Raw genomic sequence first — 14,548 nt, forward strand, 5'->3', positions numbered from 1 at the left:
CATCCCTAGCCTTTGCCCACTAACCACCTAAAACACTCCTCGCTGACAAGTAAAATTACTTCCTCATTTTCCAAAATTTCCCCTAGGGGCTTTATCTGTGAGCTTAAGAAAACAAGCATATTTTAAGAGAAACCTCAGTTCAAAGTTCAAATTTTCCTACTTAATTTTTTTTATTTTTATTGAAGTGTGTCATTCATACATGAACACACATAAACAATAAGTGTATAGTAAAGATTACGAACTTACCAAATAAACATATGTAACATCACACAGGGTCTCATACATCACCCCTCCACCAACTCTTTGCATTGATGTGAAACATTTTCTGACTTAATTTTAACATTATCATCATCTTCATCAGTAGAGTGAAAACAAGTGGAGATTCCTCTATGATCAGAGTTTTGGGGGCTCAGCTAGTGATGTGTTAACTGGCAAATAAAGTAATTTAACAAGCCCTCTCTTTCCACAATACCTGGCAAAAAGCTATCTGTTTTGTAGGTTGGTCTTGATCATTTCCAAAATAACATATGTAAGCAATAAATCGTCTCCTTCCTCTCAGCAGCTATTATATAGGAAATCTTACTTATTTAGATGTGTTAAACAATTCCTTCCTGGGATTTAGCACTGATTGTGTAGAAGATAAAACTATCTTTTTCTTTTTTCACTAATTCTTGAATATATACAAAATCCAAAGCAATCCTGAAGAGAACCTGCAGTCGTTACTTAGGATGAAATCAACCCCGCTCTAAACCTCCTACTTGATCCCTGTTCTGTATCATTGCTAAAAAAAAAAAAAAAAAAAAACCACGATCATTAATAATGAAATATAGGCACCTGCTGGACATTGCACAACTTGGACCCAGTGGTAAGCCCATTTTTGACCAGACAAATCTCTGCGGAAAAGGGGGTAAGTAGCTACAGATCACCAGGAGGCCTAGTCTTGTGAGAGATGTCCATGTGAAGGAGGAGTCCAGCTGGGAAAAACTGAACCAGTTCTAAACTGAACTAAATCCCACTAAGTCGAACTTACCCCTGCCAATGAAACTGTGCCTGAGGGACAAAGAAAAAGGCAAAGTATGTACCAGCCACTTTAAATATAGCAAACAGCCTACAGGAAGGCGAATTTTACTTTACTTTTTACAGAAATTTTAGAAACTATAAATGTAGAAGGGAAGGAGGGAAAGGAGAGAGGAAGAGAGGAGACTACATATGCATTCCCCACGTGCAAAATGCCAAACTGGAATCTGCCTTTCTTCATTTATCATTACGTACCTTGTTTTAGTTTGCTAAAAGCTGCCAATGTGATATACCAGAAATGAGTTGGCTTTTACAATGGGACTTTATTAACTTATGAGCTTACAATTTTGAGGCCATGATAGTGTCCACATCAAGGCATCATCAGAGATACTTTCTCACCAAGCTGCCACTGTGGACGATCAGGCGCATGGCAGTGTACAACGGTGGCTTTGGCTCATCTCTCCCCTCCCCTCTGGACCTCAGGCTACTCTGTCTATGGCTTCTCTCTCCCGCGTTTATTGGTTTCAACTTCTGGAGACTCCTTTCTGCTTCTGTGGGTTTTTTCTGTGTATATGTGGCTTTTTATTCCTCTGTTTATAAAGGACTCCAGTAAGAGGATTAAGACCCATACAGGGTCACACCCTACTGAAGTGATCTCATCAAAAGGAAGCTTCCTTAACTAAATCTAATCAAAAGATCCCATCTACATTAGGTTTCCATGCACAGGAATGGATTAGCTTTAAGAACAGTATTTCTCAGATCCACCCAGCTTCAAACTGTCACATACATAAATAGTACCATTTTGAATGGCTGCATCATATTCCGTTTTAGAGATCCACCATGTTAATAAAGTGCACATTTTTTGATACCCATATTTTGTTTTTGTTTTTATTTTTATTTTTTTTTACTATTTATTGGAGTTTCAGGAAGCCCAAGTTCAAAACCAACTGAGCAATAAGGAGGCGTCAGACAGATAAGAAGATAGCCTTACTTCCAAAAAAAAGCTGGATTGGCATCGATGGCCAGATGGGTAGCCCAATGACCTTCCTAAGGCGGTAACCTGGAATTATGCCAAGTTTCCCACACAGGCCAGACAGAGCTGCCTTCCCCATAAAATCTACCACTTGGCAGAGAGTTGATGAGAGCACATGCTACCTGCAGGCAGGCAAATCCCAATGTGTGAGAGCGGAGGGGGACGTGTCCTGACTGGCCAACTAAACGAGTTATTCTTTTTCCAATGTAATGGAGTAGGTAGTGGGAGAAGGAACAGAGGTGTTACATAAGCAGCTTTCACTTCACAGAGAAACAGGAAACCAGGCAAAAGGTTACCCAGCCAAGGCCATTTTACAAATGATATTGCAGTGAATATCTCTAAATTTACACCTTTGTACACTTGTCCTATTACTTTCTTATAATGAATTTCTAGAAGTTTCTAGGTCAAAGCCAAAAGCATTGCTAAATCTTTTCACACATACTATCAGAGTGCAGAGAAAGGCTAGGCAGATTTACTCTCCCAAGAGCAGTGAATGAGAGTACCCATTTCTTCATACTCTGCTACTGTGATAAGTAAAAATGATATCCCATCATTGTTTTTGTTTGCATTTCTTTGATTTCTAGTGAAGTTGAAATCTTTCCATGTATTTATTGGCCATTTTATTTCTTCTTTTCTGACTTCTTGGATATGCCCTTTGCCCATTTTTCTTTTTTTTTTTTAATTCATTTTTTTTTTAATATTACATTCAAAAAAATATGAGGTCCCCATGCACCCTCCCACCCCCCCACACACACCACCACTCCCCCCACAGCAACACTCTCCCCCATCATCATGACACATCTATTGCATTTGGTGAATACATCTCTGAGCATCACTGCACCTCATGGTCAATGGTCCACATCATAGACCACACTCTCCCACGTTCCATCCAGTGGGCCATGGGAGGATCTACAGTGTTCGGTAATTGTCCCTGCAGCACCACCCAGGACAACTCAAAGTCCCGAAAACGCCTCCACATCTCATCTCTTCCTCCCATTCCCCACACCCAGCAGCTACCATGGCCACTTTTTCCACACCAATGCCACATTTTCTTTGATTACTAACCACAATAGTTCATGAATAGAATATCAGTAAGTCCACTCTAATCCTTACTCTATTCCTCCATCCTGTGGACCTTGGATTGGTTGTGTCCATTCCACATCAATGACAAGAGGGGGCTTAGATTCCACATGGATGCTGGATGCAATCCTCCTGCTTTCAGTTGTAGGCACTCTTGGCTCCATGGTATGGTGGTTGACCTTCTTCAACTTCATGTTAGCTGAGTGGGGTAGGTCCAATAAACCAGAGCGTAGGAGCTGAAGTCTGTTGAAGCCCAGGGACTGGCTATCATATGGTCAGTCCAGAGATTCAGATCCAGATTCAGCTATATCTTAGATATATCTTAAGACCCAGCACCAACTACAATTCTGGTAAAGTAACAGGAAAGGCTTGTGAAAAGAGATCACATCTGAGTCCAGCTCCATCACACAGAAACACCAACTCCAAAGAAGGGTCAACTGACATGGCAGTGAACTCCATCAGCCATGACCATAAAACCTGTGGGTCTCTGTAGCCCTCAGAAGAACCAATACCTGGGGTTGTATCTACTTTATCTGTCTCTGAGACTCTGCTCAGGTGTGCATAAGGGCAACCCCTCTGATAACCTCCAGGCTCTTTTTTAGAGACTCATAGCCATATAAACTCATTTGTCCTTTCCATTTCCCCCTTGATTTAGGTCAAAAAGCATTTTTAACTCCTGTTATTATATGTAGACAGGGATATTCTGCTGGTCCGAGTTGAACCTTTTATTCAAGGTCATTTCCTAGTTACGTCATCAGCTGGTACTTGGTAGTGATCCCTTGGTGCCAGGGAGGCTCATCCCCGGGAATCATGTCCCATGCTGGAGGGAAGGCAATGCATTTACATGCTGATTTTGGCTTCGAGACTGGCCTCATTTGAGCAACACGGAGGCTCTCAGGAGGGAACTCTTAGGCACACTGCTGCTTTAGGCCTTGTTCTTATTTCAGGTGCACATGTATGGTCAAGTGATTTTTGACTAGCCTGTCAAATCCACACAGGTCGGGCAGAACAATCCATTCAACAAATGGTGCTGAAAGAAATGGATAGTCATAGCCAAAAGAAGGAAAGAGGACCCTTATCTCACACCTTATCCAAAAATTAACTCAAAATGGATCAAAAAAATAAAAATAAAAGCAAGAACCATAAAACTTCTAGAAGAAATTGTAGGAAAATATTTTCAAGACCTGGTGGTAAGGGAAGCAGATATGGCTCAATGGATTGAGCTTCCACCTACCATATAGGAGGTCCAGGGTTCTATACCCAGGGCCTCTGGGCCTGTGTGGTAACCTGGGGTGCTGCCATGCCAGGAGCGGTCTCTGCACAAGGACTGCAGCCCCGCGCAAGAGGGCAGACTGCCCAGGAGTGGAGCCACCCACACAGAGAGTTCAAGCAGCAAGATGACAGAACAAAAAAGAGACACAGAGAAGAGATAATATGAGATGCAGTGAACTAAGGAGCTGAGGTGGAGCAAGAGAAGAAAGACCTGGTGGTAAGTTGTGGATTCTTAAAGGAGATAAGAGGAGGACTGAGATGGACTACTGATGTTTAATGTATGTAGCAGTTTTAATTAGCTTTACTGTAACAGTGTGGAAATGTATAGAGTGGATGGTAACACATAGTGAGTAACAGCTAGTTTATAAATGGTGATATGGCTGAAAATGATAGTCTAGGTATGTAAATGCCAATTGGCAGAATGCTAGAGAATAATCTAGGAACTGAACAGCACAGTTAACCAGGAGGTGGATGAAAATTGTGGTTGATAGTACATAAGCAAGAATGTTCTTTGTGAACTAGAGCAAATGTACATTACTACTGCAGGATGTTGGGAATGTGGAGAAGCATAGGAAAAATATAACTGGAGTGACTTATGGACTGTGGTTAATAATAATAATATAATATTCTTGCATCTATGTGAAAGATGTACTGTATTGATAATGAGGCAGTATGGAAAATGTGAGCCAAATGTACACTAAGGACATGGTAACAATCAGATGATATTATATTATCTGTAGCAAATGTTCCACCACAGTGTGGTGTGTTGATGGAGGGGTGTTTTTTGGAATTCTGCACATGTGCATGATTGTTTTATAAGTTTACATACAACTTCTGTCATAAAAAAATATTTAAAAAATAATATGTAAATATATGTAATATGTAATAATATGCAAAAAATAAATACAAAAATATAATATGTATAATATAAAAAATAAAATGTAAGATAAGGACTATGATTAGTAGTAAGATTTTGACAATATTCTTTCATAATTCATAACAAATGTCTCATGACAATGCAAGGCATTGGTTGAGGGTTGATGTATGGGATCCCTGTGTAATGTTATGCATGTTTGCTTTGTAATTTCACAACTTCTATGATACACTTAATTGTTAATGTATGTTAATACATAAATGATATAAAGATAATAATAATAATAGAGTTGGTTGGGGGGGAAATACTTTGGTTAGTAGTAATATTTTGACAATGCTCTTTAATCATTAGTTAAAAAGGTTTAACAACAATGCAAATTACTGGTGGTAAGGTGAGTTATGAGAGTCTTGTGTGATGTTATATATATGTTTATTTTGTAAGTTCACAACTATTATTATATACTTATTGTTCATGTATATTTAAGTATGAGTGATATACTTCAATAAATTATTTTTTTTAAAAACTACAATGAGATACCAGTAGATGCATATGATACCACACACCTAGTAGAATGGCTAAAATCAAAAAGACTGAACACAAGTGTTGTGTGAAGATGTAGAACATTTGGAACTCTACTGGTGGGGATGTAAATGGTGCTGCCACTTTGGAAAGGACATTGGGAGTCTTAAAAAGTTGTTCCTTGGTTTTTTTTTAAAGATTTTATTTTTTATTTATTTCTCTCCCCTTCACCTCCAACCCCAGTTGTCTACTCTCTCTATTTATTCGCTGTGCGTTCTTCTGTGACCACTTCTATCCTGCGGCACTGGGAATCTGTGTCTCTTTTTGTTGTGTCATCTTGCTGTGTGCAGCACCAGCTCCACACAGGTCAAGGAGGCCCGGGGTTTGAACTGCAGACTTCCTATGTGGTAGGCAGATGCCCTACCCATTGGGCCAAGTCCCACTTCCCTTAAAAAGGTAAACTCATACCTACTCATATACCTACTCATGACTCAGCCATTCCACATCTAGGATTTACCCAAGATAAATGAAAGCATGTGTCCACACACAGACTTGTACACAAATGTTCAAAGTAACTTTATTTATAACAGCCAAAAACTGGAAACAACCTAAATGTCCATCATCAGGTAAATAAACAAATTGTGCTATATCAGTATAATGGAATATAACTCAGTGATATAAAGAACTGATACACACAACATGGAAGGAATGTCAAAAAAAGTCAGGTTTTAAGAGATAAGATTGGAAAACTTTTAGCAGAAAGTCCATTAAAACCCAATGTTGGACAATTCTGATGTTCCAAGGGCATATGGAAATCCCCTATAATTTTTTTGTCTTTATTTTTTTAATATTACACTAAAAAAATATGAGGTCCCCATATACCCCCCACCCCCTCACCCCACTCCTCCTCCCATAACAACAATCTCATCCATCATCATGAGACATTCATTGCATTTGGTGAATACATCTCTGATCACCACTGTACCTTATGGTTCCCCTATAATTTTTATGTAACTTTTATGTAATCCAAAGCTCCTTTTAAAATAAAAATTTTTTTAAAAAACTCAGTGTTACTACCACCACCACTGAACCATGCCATAGTTGCACGTAGTGGAATTTAAAGGTTACGGCCTGACTGAAGAGGTAAATTGGTATGTCCTGCTGTTCAAGCCACCCCTGTTCATCCACTCACCATCATGAGAGAATACAGAGCCCTGAAGCAAAGAAATTTGGACTAGAGGGAAAGTTTTCAAGGGCCAGCCAAACCTATACAATCCTAAAGGACACAGGCAACAGGCCACTTTAATCTCCCAATGTGCACATAATAACAAGATAGCCAGAAGTTTCTTGCCTTCATTCTAGAGATATTTGTATCCAGATAAATTCCATGCCTAAAGAATGTGCTGAAATCCAAGCTTCAGAAATAGAAGGAATTGCTTTCAAAACTAACAACTTTTTCATAAGAAAGCAAAAGATTGTAAATCCGATGCTACCTGAATGATAGTCAAAGATTGAGTGTGCTTGGTGACTGGTATCTTAAAAGGAACTTCTGCTTTCTTAGATTGCACTTTTCATTTTCAGTCACTTTATTACACCTTAATCTTTTTAAATCTTTCTTTGCATCATTTGAGCTTCAAGAAAGTACTTTGGATTGTTGGAATTATAGATTCATTCTTAAATTCCTCTCAATGGAATTAAAATGCCTTACTTATTGTTGCTGTCTTCCATCATACCTTTTCAATCCAAAGTTTACTGGTGCATGGTTTTAGAAGAATTATGTCGGTATTACCCAATTTTGTCCCATACCAGTTTGGTTTCATTGCCTTTTTAGCTGTTGAGGTTTTGGCAATATAACAGGATAGATGCTTGGAATATTTACTGGCTTTACATCATTCTAAAACTTTAGACACTTTGGGCATCTGAGACCTTTCAGACAGGTTTTGTGAATATTTTTTATACCACCAAGTTCCCGTGTGGCTGCCTGCAAAAGACAAGGTCCAGACTTGGATGATATTTGTTCAATACGTCAAGCTATTTCAGAACTTTATTCTCATCTGTCAGCATATATTTTCCAAAGAGTGCATTACCTAATGGTTTAACAAAGAGAAAACACATTTACTGTGCTGAACTGTGATTTCAGACCACATAAACAAATGAAAGAGGGGACCACTTCATCACACCTTCAATATATTAAGTCTTATAAGCTATTAAGATCACAAGCCGCATTGGGCAGCTCTCCTCACAGGGTGCACTCCCTGCGCGTGGGGCTCCCTTACATGGGGGACGCCCCTGCGTGGCACGGCACTCCTTGCACACATCAGCACTGCGCGTGGGCCAGCTCCACACAGGTCAAGAAGGCCCAGGGTTTGAACCGCAGACCTCCCATGTGGTAGGCGGGCACCCTATCCATTGGGCCAAGTCTGCTTCCCCCAATGTTTTTTTAATTTCATTGATTGTATCTTTCGTTCCCATAAGATCTGCTATTTTTCTATGTATGCTTTCAAATTCTTCTTGGTGCTCATCCAATGTCTTCTTAATATTGGGATGATACATTTTAATATTGTATTATTCTCCATAGTATGATTAGCAGTCAATGAGGTTAAATTTAATTTTTTTTCTTTTTTTATCTTTTTTTTGAAAAATACATAGATCACACAAAATGTTACATTAAAAAATATAAGAGGGAAACGGACTTTGGCCCAGTGGTTGGGGCGTCCGTCTACCATATGGGAGGTCCGTGGTTCGAACCCCGGGCCTCCTCGACCCGTGTGGAGCTGGCCATGCGCGGTGCTGATGCGCGCAGGGAGTGCCGTGCCGCGCAGGGGTGTCCCCCGCATGGGGGAGCCCCCACGCGCAAGGAGTGCCCCCGTGAGGAAAGCCGCCCAGCGTGAAAGGAAATTGCAGCCTGCCCAGGAGTGGCGCCGCCCACACTTCCTGTGCCGCTGGCGGGGGCAGAAGCGGACAAAGAAACAAGACGCAACAAATAGACACCAAGAACGGACAGCCGGGGGAGGGGGGGAAATTAAATAAATAAATAAATCTTTAAAAAAAATAAAAAAATAAAAAATATAAGAGGTTCCCATATATCCCTCTCCCCACACCCCCACTCCTCCCACATCGACAACTGCTTTCATTCGTGTGGTACATTCATTGCATTTGATGAGTACATTTTTGAACGTTGCTACTAAACTGCATGAATTATAGTTTATTGTGTAGTTTACACTCTTTCCCAGTCCATTCAGTGTGTTATGACAGGATATATAATGTCCTGCATCTGTCCCTGCAGTATCATTGAGGACAACTCCAAGTCCCGGAAATGCCCCAATATCATACCTCATTTTCCCTTTCCCTGCCTTCAGCAACTCCCACAGCCACTATGTCCACATCAATGATATAATTTATTCCATTGCTAGAGTCACAATAATTCTATAGTAGAATATCAGTAAGTCCACTCTAACCCATATTTTATTCGTCCATCCTGACAACCCTGGGATGGCGATGTCCACTCACCTCTAAATCAAGAGGGGTTTAGATCCCACATGGCTGATGGATGGAATTCTGCCTACAGCTGTAGACTCTCTCTATTCCCTGGTGTGGTGCCTCAGCAGAGTTGCAACACCTACTCTCCAGTTTGTTGGACTTACCCAAGTCAGCTAGTAGCTTAAATTTTTTTAAAAACCATCAACACTACTTCAAAGATTGCATTAGGGTGTGGTCTTTCCACCCAAACTTATTGCCTTCCATGTAGCCAAAATTAAACAGAAAAAGGACATGAGGGCGATGAAGCAAATAAATAAAACAGACTAGAGAAGGACATTTAGAAAAAAAACTTTGGATATATTTACTGGCATGTGGAACTGACTAGAAGCTAACAGATCAGAAACCTATCAAGTTTCTGAATAAATTGTGCTCCTAAATAAACATGATCCCAATCTGAAAAGCTTTGACAATTCAAACATTAAAATAATCCTCAGGACCCCAAATTTGCAAAAGCAGGAAGCAGACTGTGAAAACTGTATAGCCCACCATATCTGATAAGGGTTTAATATCTAGAATATATAAAGAATCCCCACAACTCAACAACAAAAAGACAAGCCAATTCAAAATTGGACAAATCTTGAATAGACATTTCTCCAAGAAGATATACAAGTAGTCAATAAGCACAAGAAAAGATGCTCAACTCATTATTGAATTAGATAAATGCAAATCAAAACCACAATGAGATACCACATCACACCCGCTAAAATGGCTATTAATTTTAAAAATCAGAAAATAACAAATGCTGATAAGAATGCGGAGAAAGAGGTACCCTCACATATTGTTGGTGGGAATGTAAAATGGTGCAGTCACTGTGGAAAACAGCTTGACAGTTGCTCAAAAAGTTAAAAAAAAAAAAAGTATCATATGACCTGACAATCCCACCTTTAGGTTTATACCCAAAAAAATTGAAAACAGGGACTCCAACAGATATTTGTACACCAGTGTTCATAGCAGTATTGTCCACAATGGCCCAAAGGTAAAAACAGCCCAAATGTCCACCAACGTATGAATGGATTTTAAAAATGTAGTATATACATATAATAGAATATTAGCCTTAAAAAGGGTTGAAGGGCGGCGGACTTGGCCCAGTGGGTAGGGCATCCATCTACCACATGGGAGGTCCACAGTTCAAACCCCGGGCCTCCTTGACCCGCGTGCAGCTGGCCCATGCGCAGTGCTGATGCGCACAAGGAGTGCCCTGCCACGCAGGGGTGTCCCCACGTAGGGGAGCCCCATGCGCAAGGAGTGTGCCCCATAAGGAGAGCCGCCCAGCGCAAAAGAAAGTGCAGCCTGCCCAGGAATGGCACCGCACACACAGAGAGCTGACACAACAAGATGACGCAGCAAAAAGAAACACAGATTCCCATGCCGCTGACAACAACAGAAGCGGACAAAGAACATGCAGCAAATAGACACAGAGAACAGACAACCAGGGTGGTGGGGGATGGGGAGATAGATAAATAAATAAATAAATAAATAAATAAATAAATCTTTTTTTTAAAAAAAGGGATGAAGGTCTGATGCTTGCCACTACATGGATGAACCCTAAAGACATCATGCTGAGTGAAATAAGTTAGACCCAAACAGACAAATATTGCATGATTCCACTTATATGAAATAGCTAGATTATGTAAACTCATAGAGACAGAAAGCAGAGTACAGGTTACCAGGAGGTGGGAGTGGAAGGAGGAATAGGGAATTAATGCACAATGGGTATAGGGTTTCTATTTGGGGTCATGAGAGATTTCTGGTAGTGGATGGTGATGAGGGTAGTGCAAAGTGAATATGATTAATCTCACTGAATGCTATACTTGGGAATGACTGAAATGGGAAGGTTCATATTGTAGATATGTTTCCATATGGTGGTAATGAGAGCCCGACATTGTGAGTGTACTCACCAGCACTGAATTATATATGTGAATGTGGCTAAAAGGGGAAATTTTAGGTTACATATATTACTAGAATAAAATTTTAAATGTAAAACAAAGAAATGTACAACAAAGTAAACCCTGTTGTAAATGATGGACTATAATTAATAGTATAATTATTAAATGTTATTTCTTGAATTACAGCAAATGTACCACACTAATCCAAGGTGTTAATAAAAGCGTAGTATATTGGGGAAAAAATACACCCTAATGTAAACTATTAACTATGGAGTATAGTTAATAGTACAACTATAGCATTCTCTCATCAACTGTAGCAAAGGTACCACATGAAGGCAACATGCAAATAAGAGGGTGTCAGGTATATAGGAAAACTGTATTTTTACATGATTTTTCTGTAAACCTACAACTTCTCTAATTAAAAATTAAATTTAAAAAAGGAACAACTAAAAAGACAATGATGGTTAAATGCAATACATAATATTGGACTGATTTAATAATGGAGGAGAAAGGGCTCAAAAGAGCATTATTTGTTATCACGGCTGTGGAGGCAGTGGCCACTGGAGGTTCTGAGGGGAGAGAGAAGGAAAAACAGGTATAATATGGGGACATTTTTGGGAACTTGGGCATTGTTCTGAATGACATTGCAATAACAGATACAGGCTATTATATATCTTGTCATAACTTACAAAATTGTGCAGGAGAAAGTGTAAACTATAATCCATGATTAGTGAAAATGGTCCAAAATGTATTCATCAATTGTAACAAATACACCACACTAATGAAGTATGTTGTTAATGTGGGAAAATGTGAGAGGGGTAGAGAGTGGGGCATATGGGAATCCCCATATTTTTTATGTAACATTTATGTAAGCTAAGTATCTTTTTTTAAAAATTAAAAAATATATTATTTTTAAAAAACATTATTGGGAAATATGGTAAAATGGAATATAGACTGTAAACCTGATATCAAAATTAAATTTCTTAAATTTGGTAACTTTCTTTAAAGTGATTAGGGAAATGAATATCCTTGTTCTTAAAAAAGGCACATAGAATTATTAAGTGTTCAAGGAACATGATGAAAACAACCTACTCTCAAATGTTTAGAAAATAGATGATATATGGATGGGCAGGTAGGTAGGTAGGTAGGTAGGTAGATAGATAGATATGGCAAATGTGTCAAAATGTTAAATTTGGTGTATCTGGGTATTGGAGGGTAAGGAGAGTCGATATGTTGGTGTTTTCTGTATGGGTTTTTGTATTATTTTTCAAGAGTCCTGTAAATCTGACATTATTTTTTTAAAAAGTTGTGCAGCCCTCAGGAAAAAACACACTCCCAAATATCCTCTTCAGATGTGGCCAGGAGGATAAAATATGGAAGACCCTTTCAAAGGATGGACAAGAGTCCTGAAAGACCAAGCAAGTTCCTCCCAGAGAGCAAAACAGAATCTAATCAAAGAATTTCCCTCATCTACATGGTAGATCTTCATAATGCCTGCTCAGTAGAATTTCATAAACACTAGTGACCAGTAATGGCTATGTCTTCCATTCTTTTCTTCTCCAAAAGAGAGTTTTTATTTTAGTTATTCTATCCCTGTTTCACCATTTTATATTGAGAGGGAGGGGGCACAAACACCTTGCCTATTTAATTCATAGTTCACTGCACCATAGGAAGCTCCATCCAGACACACAAATAGGACTGTGCAACATCTGGAGATCCTGAACTTTGAGCTGCTACACTGACTACATGGGTCTTGGAGTTGACTCACAGGGAAGGGGTGCACATGTTCTATGTGCCAAGAAGAAAGTACTGTGAAAGAGCTAATTTACCAAACTGTTTCCTTTTTCTCTTGGCACACCACTAGACAATACTTTCCTGTCTCCCTTATGATTAGACGTAACCACGCGTCTCAGTTCCTGTCAATGAAATATGAGCAGAGTGACATCCACCCCCTTCCAGTCCTGGTGCTCTTAGCCTCTGACTCATGACCCTCCATGTCCTTCTCCTTCCAGTTGGCTAGACTGGAGGCAACTAGGACAACCTTGGGGGTAATGGTTCAAGATGGTGGAACCACAGGATGGAAGGAATCTGGGTCCCTGAAGACAGGGGAGAAAAGCCACCTTCTAGGAATGATAATATCTGGCTGTTATCTGAAATAAAACAAATTTTAATTGTATCAAGACCCTGTGATTTGTGGCTTTGTTACAATCACTATGTTATCCTAATGTATACACAGGCAAAGGGAGCAGCACAGGCAATGACAGACAGACTGAAAGAGATGGCACAGCTTGGGAAGGATGAGAAGTTCTAGCCGGCTGCAGCGTGGACACATGGGAAAATGGCAGAAGATGAGCTAAAAAGTTCCCTTGGAGAAAAGAGTTAAAAGTCATGAATGCCATGGAAAGAAAAAAATGGACTTCATTCTTTAGAAAAATGGAGACCCATCAGACAGTTTTTAAATTTTTTAAGTTTAAAACGGCTATAGTTGATGCTCCCAGCAATCTTCCTTTTCTAAGGCTATTGAAAATCCAAGACTTTCACACACTGTTGCTCCCCAAAGTTGAGAATATGAGATGTAATCACCAAGCTGACAACAGCTTTCACAGTCTGTTAAAGCTGCAACTCATATCAAAATGGATCCTACTAAATTCACTAAGAAAACTAAAAGTCAATAACCTTGAGAGAAAAACTCAACTTGTAAAATCCACTTCTTTATGAAACTGGTGTGTGTGTGTCATGTGTTTTCAGATAATAAATTATATTCATGCAACACAATAAAACTTGAAAGGGGGCTTAAGTTAAAGCCATATCTGCCAAGCTCCTTCCATGTGGTAGGTGTTATGCTAGGTGTCTATGAAGGAAATATAAACAAATGACTTATAAGGACCTCAAATCCATCACACACAAATAAACAGATTAATCAGCATGCAACAGGACACATGTTATTATAAAAATAGGACCCACCAGATCTATGGGTGTGGGGGGAAAAATCAGGGGTAACTGAACTTCCTCAGTCTGATACTGAAGGCTTTTCTTAACCTGTTCCAACCTACCTTTGCAGGCTGAAATTCCACTACTTTTCTTCACACAATTACTTGCTCTTCTGTCTCTATGCCTTGCTCTCTGCCTAGAATTTTCTCCCTGTCCTTTTGCTCACCATTGTACAAAGTACTAAGATTCTATCAATGCAGTCTTCCTTGATTCCAATAATTTGGACCGTTTCACTTCTCTGCAGTCCCATTGGCCTTCATCAGCTCTCAGGAAATTACTCTTCTCTGCTTTTCATTATATTAATATGTGTATACTGACTTACCTGGTCTTGTCTGG

The 14,548-nt window shown here is 39.5% G+C and overlaps 1 pseudogene; it reads left to right on the top strand.

Moving 5' to 3' along the window:
* LOC101430644 (E3 ubiquitin-protein ligase RNFT1-like) overlaps nucleotides 1–13,380 on the top strand; it is a 132,813-nt pseudogene extending 119,433 nt beyond the window's left edge.
* Nucleotides 13,381–14,548: the final 1,168 nt, after the last annotated feature.

This window comes from Dasypus novemcinctus, chromosome 9, assembly GCF_030445035.2.
Source record: "Dasypus novemcinctus isolate mDasNov1 chromosome 9, mDasNov1.1.hap2, whole genome shotgun sequence".
Lineage (NCBI taxonomy): Eukaryota > Metazoa > Chordata > Mammalia > Cingulata > Dasypodidae > Dasypus > Dasypus novemcinctus.